Source organism: Cetorhinus maximus, chromosome 20 (genome assembly GCF_964194155.1).
Source record: "Cetorhinus maximus chromosome 20, sCetMax3.hap1.1, whole genome shotgun sequence".
Lineage (NCBI taxonomy): Eukaryota > Metazoa > Chordata > Chondrichthyes > Lamniformes > Cetorhinidae > Cetorhinus > Cetorhinus maximus.
In genome coordinates, this window is record NC_135898.1 from 85,504,522 (window position 1) to 85,510,521 (window position 6,000).

Below are 6,000 nucleotides of genomic sequence, written 5' to 3' on the forward strand. Positions count from 1 at the left end.
GATGGAGGAAGTGGTTTTCACTTTGGTAGCTTTTCACTTGTTCTATTTTTACAGTTTCAGTGGAGAAGAGACCAGGGTTATCATGAATGTCTGCTCTTTAAACCCAAAGACAACTGTACACAAACCAACTGTTTGCACAATGAAGAATGACGGGAATCAGTGAAAATGCAAGTTTGAATTGTTGGGATTTTTGTGACATTTTTGCTTTTTGAAGCCTTAAAAGCATATTCACGGCATCAAAACAACCACAATCCATTTAACATTTTCATAATAATAAGTGTCCCCAGATACTGAACAGTCACTGATAAATGTGACAGGGAGTTCAGGAGAAGCGTCTTCGGCCAGACAGTGACTAGAATGAGGGTACACTACCACATGGAGTAGTTGAGGCAAATTGCATTGAGGTATAAAAGAGAAACACAAAGGAGGAATTAGAAGGTTCTGCTGATAGGGTGAGATGAAGTAGGGTAGGAGGATGCTTGTGTGGAGTCTAATCACAGGCATAGACCAGATGGGCCAAATGGCCTGTTTCTGTGCTGGAAATTCTACGTAATTTAAAATATTATTCCATAATCAATTTGCAGGAAAAAAACAATACAAAGACAAAGTTCATAACGCAAACAGTTCTATAATATAAAAGTCTCCAGCATTAAAACCACTTTCACACCTACTTATTTGTAACAACTTTCTCAGGATTATCTTCCCGCAAAGTGTTGACTAGTTCTTTGCAAATTAAGAACCATCCTGTTACCTGGGAACAAGCCTACTTTGTGAAATGAGCCACTGTGTTTATACAGATGTCAGTGCTAACTCACAAGGAGGAACTGCAGCAGGGGTGTAAAGAACCAGTTTCCATGGGATAGGGAGGAAAATCCTGTGCATCTCTTGAAGGAATAGTATTTTCACTGCACCCCCCTCACCCCCACCCACACACCCCGCCCATCCTCTCAGCAAACAAGGACAATCTTGGCTGTCTAACCAATGTACAGGTTCCATGCCTTTTCAGTTCATGTGTAAAGGTGGCTCACTCCTAGACGGGAAGATTGCCCTCAGCAGCCACAATAAAAGGATGACAATTTCTGATCCTCAAAATGTGCTAAAAGTGACATGTCTGGGACTTGGCAAAACGACACTCGCTGCCAGTTGACTCCTCTCTTGGTCTAAAGTGTGAACTTTCCTTTCTTTTGGGGGAAAAAAAAATCTGTATAAATGCTTACTGCCCTTGCAAATTGCTCTCAATCAGGTCACTTAACGTGTTCCTCGTTTGGAGGGAATCGATTTTTGTTTTAAATATATGATTATTTGGCGATTTAAATCCAATAAACTCATTGCCAATTAGCCCCAGTTCCTGTCTCTCTCTATCTCTCTCCCCAGTGCGAACGGTGGTGTTTCCAATTGTATTCACCGCGGTTACCAAAACTACTCAACAATTCCCACACTTCAAAAGCACCAGTCCAGTCACAGAAAGACACGCTGACTTCCAGTCTATAATTAAAATCAAATATATATATATATGTGTTTTTTTTAAAAATGCATGTTAAATTGAGACATCGATCCTGTCGTTAGTTTAGTTTATTTTTGGTACGGGGACAGTGGATTGCAACATCACATTTTTAGGATATTAAACTCGACTTACCCCCAACTCGTTGCAATGATTCTTAGGGATGTTTCGCCTTCAGTTTCTTTGCATTCCCTCTATCGTTTCGCCTCTCTTTCTGTCCTCTCTTCCCGGCCCCCTATCTCCTTGAAATGCTGTCTGTAAAGGGACACACTGTGTGTGTGAGTGTGTGTGTAGATGTGATGATTTGCCAGTAATCTGGGATGGACGATGCTTCTCTACGTGACAGCTTCCCTACTACCAAATACACAGCGCCTCCAACACTCAGTCTCGCGAATTGACAAAGAAGTAGTGGAGGAGGGGGGGTGGGGGGGAGAAAAAAATCCTTTTCTCTCAAGCAAATGATTTATTTAGGCCAGAAATGGGCTATATAGAGGCTGGGTGAATCGAATTCCACATCTAGCCACCACCCACCCCCACCCCCATCCGCTCCCCCACTCAACTTTGTCGAAATCCACCTCTGCTGTTTCAGAGGTTAGGATAAATTGCTTTATTTAAATACACAGATTTTATTTGATTAACCCCTTATTGGATCACAGTTCAGGTTTCAGTGTATTGGAATTCCTGAGTGCGCAGCGAGGAGGTTAAATCACATAACAGGAGCGAATGGATTGGAGGGTGTCCTTTGAGTTATGGTGGCCAGGTTTGTAGGGACAAGCCTGTGGGCAGAATTTAATCCCCTCCCCACCCCCAAAGAGATTTAGAGGTGGGGGGAGGGGCGGGCATTTAATTGGGCTACAGGGTGTGGGGTGGGGGCCTCTATGTCATTAAGTTTGGGGAGGGAAGGCGCATGGGCAGCCTTGCCACCCTGATGCCAATTGAGACACTCAAATGGACAATTAATGCCCACTTAATGGGCTCAACCCGCCGCCACCTATTGGGTTTGCTTGCGGGCTTCCAGAAGGTGCATTCCCTTGTAGTCAGGCACTCAGCGCTTGATCAAGAGGCCCAGCATCAGTAAGGGGTGGGGGGGCGCTGCTGAGAGCCACCCACCTGCCCTTTCTTTGACCCGCTGCCTTCCCTCCCCAAAATCCCATCGTGCCCTCGCTCACCTGTGGCCTGGGTCCCTCAGTGATCTAGGTGGCGCTCCCTGCAATGGAGAACTGTTGGCATCTGATTGGCCAGCAGCTCTTGGGAAGGGTGGGATTTGCCTGACTGGCACTTCATATGGCAGGCCTTCCCCAAAGCAGGCTCTCACTGGCTCTCCAGCTGGTGAATGAGACCCCTGTCACCTGGATTAAATTCTACCCCGTGAGTTGGAGGCAGTGCCGAGGGACCACAGCAGTGTCGGAGGTACCATCTGTCGAACGAGGTCCTCAAATGAGGACCCATTTGTCGTCTCATTTGAATCCCTTCAAAGAAGAACAAGGGAGTTCTCCCCGGTGTCCTGGCCAATATTTTCCCCTCAATCAACATCACTAAAATTGATTCATCTCACCATTGTTGTTTCTGAGACCTTGCTGTGCTCAAATTGGCTGATGCATTTTCTACATTACAACAGTGATCACACTTCAAAAAAGTATATAATTGGCTTTGAAGTGCTTTGGCCTATTCTGAAACTGGAGAAGGTCACTGTACAGATAAGTTATTTTTCTCATTTTTTCATTTCTGACCTGTCCTGTACAAGAAGCTATTCGGTATAGCCCTGCCACTCCAAAACAAGAAGGTCAGAGGGTCTAACCCCATTTACTGATCTCGCTCTGAATGTCTGTGGAGCAGCAAAGGGAAAACTGGCCAAGATTCCCGCCTCTGATCATTATCCAATGATTTGAAGTGGACATCAGGCATGGACGAGGAGAGTTTCGGGCTCTGCTTTGATGCCTCCAGGGTAAATTGCTAGCTGACATACACTGGGTTCATACCTGAAGAATGATGATTTGGGTTAGGGGCAGGATGGCTGGTGGTGCCCATGGGAATATGTTTGCCAGGAGAGTCAGCATGTACAACAGCAAGTGGCATAGCAAAGGGAAATCAAGAACATCTCTTCAATCTAAACTGTGACAGCAGGATGAGGGGCACAAATTCAAATTATGGAAAGGTCAGCATACACTGAATGTCCATGGCCTCGCTCCTCCCTAGCTCGGTACTTTCCTCCAGCCCCACAACCTTTCGAGATCTCTGAGTTTCTCTAATTCTGGCCTCTTGAGGATCCCTGATTTTAATTGCTCCACCATTAGCGGCCTTGCCTTCATTTTCCTGGGCCCTGAGCTCTAGCATTCCCTCCCTAAACCTCTCTGCCTCTCTACCTCACTTTCCTCCTTTAAGACACTCCTTAAAACCTACCTCTTTGACAGTTCATCTGACCTAATGGCCAGGATTTTACAGCCCCGCCGCAAGCTATTTAAATCTCCATTCAGTTCGGCGGGACTGTAATATGCCGTTGTGCAGGAGGGGCCGTAAAATCCTGGCTAATATCTCCACACATCTCCTGGTGTCACATTTTGTTTTATAATGCTGTTGTGAAGCACTGTGGGATGTTTCATCACATTAAAGCTACTATATAATTATGAGTTGTTGTTGGAATTCCTAGTTCTCTCAAAGGTTGAGTTTGATGCAGAGTAGTGGATATAATGAGAGGAGGGCAGGGCTGGGTTAGCTCAGTTGGCTAGATGGCTAGCATGTGGTTTGATCCCTGTTCCAGCTGAGTTACACTTGGGACCTACCTCCTCACTCTGCCCCATAGTAAAGTCACAGCAAATGCTGAGGTTCAGCTGCCATTGAACAATCAGGGATCCTACCTGAAGAAGATGAATTGGACATAAACATTCTGCACTTATTTAAGACTTCAATTTATTCCCTTGGGTCAATTCAACATGGTTTGGAGTGCTCAGATGATGAGTACAGAGCCTTGGTCAGACCCCGTCTAGAGCACCGCATTCAGGAAAAACACAGAGGTCACAGACACACCAGACTCATTCCAGGATTTAAGGGGTTAATGTATGAGGCCAGGTTATATAGACTTGACTTTGTATTCCCTTGAGCTTGGAATGTTGACGGGCACACTGATTGAGATATTTAAAACAATAAGTGCATAAAATGATAAAGGATAGATTCAAAGAAATTACTTGCACTGATGAAAGAATCAGAACAAGTCCGTGTGATCTTAAAATTAGAATTCAATGGTTTTGGAGGGAAAGTAGAAAGCACATTTTCACTCAAAGGGTAGTGGAAATCCAAAATTCTCTCTTTCGACTGATTGTTGATGCTGGGGGTCAATTAAAAATTTTCAAGACTGAGGTTGATCGATATTTGTTGGGTAGGAGTGTCAAGGGATAGGAAACCAAGGCAGGTAGCTGAGATAAAGATCAGCCATGACCTAACTGAATAGTGAAATAGGCATGGGGGGTGCTGTATGGCCTCCCCCTGTTCCTACACTCCTATCAATGGAACAGTGCCAGTGTAACTCAGTTGGACACCAAGTAGCTGTCCTGCAGATTGCCTCACACCAGTTTGACCCGTCAAAGGGCAGAATTTTATAAGATGCAGAGACGGGGCCTGGAGGAAATGTCAATGTCAGGTTGGTGGTTTCCCAGCTCTGGACAATCTTGCTGTAGGTGGGAGAGCAACAGAAGCAGCTACTCACCCTGCAATGGCAGACAGCCAATAATTACCAATTGTGAGGAATATTAGGGGAATGGGGAAGTCTCTGCTAGGATATTCCTGGCGTCGGACTGGTCACTGCACCTCACCTCCCACCCCCCCCACCGGGAATTCCCTGTCCACAATTGATGAGGAGAGGGAAACATCAGGGAAGGAAAGAAATTGATGGAGAACAATGACAAAAATGAGAAAAGAAGCAATGAGGAAAGGCAGAGGATGTTAAGCAAAAATAGGAAGCGAGGAGGAAATCGCAGTTGTTCTATGCTAATCAGTGTATTGAGCTCTCATTTCCATTGATGGGCGATGGATGGATGATGTCCCCTTATGGTAAAACTCCAACACCTGTTTCAAGTCCAGATCAGATGGATGGGATGAACAGCACCCCCCCACCTCTCTCTCTCTTCCTGACAGCTGTAAGTGAAACAGACCCAGGGGCAATGTTGCATTATAGTCTTCATGAAGCCTAGACTCATCACTAATTAGCCTTCTCACTTAGAGCGGTGACAAGAGAATTGGAGTGGGAACTGCAAATGCCCCACAGGTGCAGTAAGGAGCCGTGGTCTTTGAAATCTGGGAGAAGTTGAGGACACAGGACTCATTCTGAAGTTTTGGGGGGGTATAATTTGTATCCCATATTCAGGCCGGCCTTCAGAAAAGCAAAGTTCTGATCAGAGTCACAAATGGGATATAAATTATATCTCACAATATAATTTTGCAATGTGCTCAAAGCTAATAAAATTTATTTTATACTTGTCAAAATTAAATACACGAGATTTAAAGGT

At 45.0% G+C, this 6,000-nt stretch overlaps 1 protein-coding gene across 2 annotated transcripts in view; it reads right to left on the minus strand.

Annotated features, from left to right (window-relative positions):
* Positions 1 to 1,782, minus strand: part of LOC144694539 (zinc finger matrin-type protein 4) — a 402,800-nt gene extending 401,018 nt beyond the window's left edge. The window contains exon 1 of one of the 2 annotated variants that reach the window (XM_078565096.1): positions 1,637 to 1,782. The gene's annotated coding sequence lies outside the window, so the exon portion shown is untranslated. The remainder of the gene's footprint in view (positions 1 to 1,636) is intronic. The other variant, XM_078565095.1, reaches the window with a different exon arrangement.
* Between the last annotated feature and the right edge of the window lie 4,218 nt (positions 1,783 to 6,000).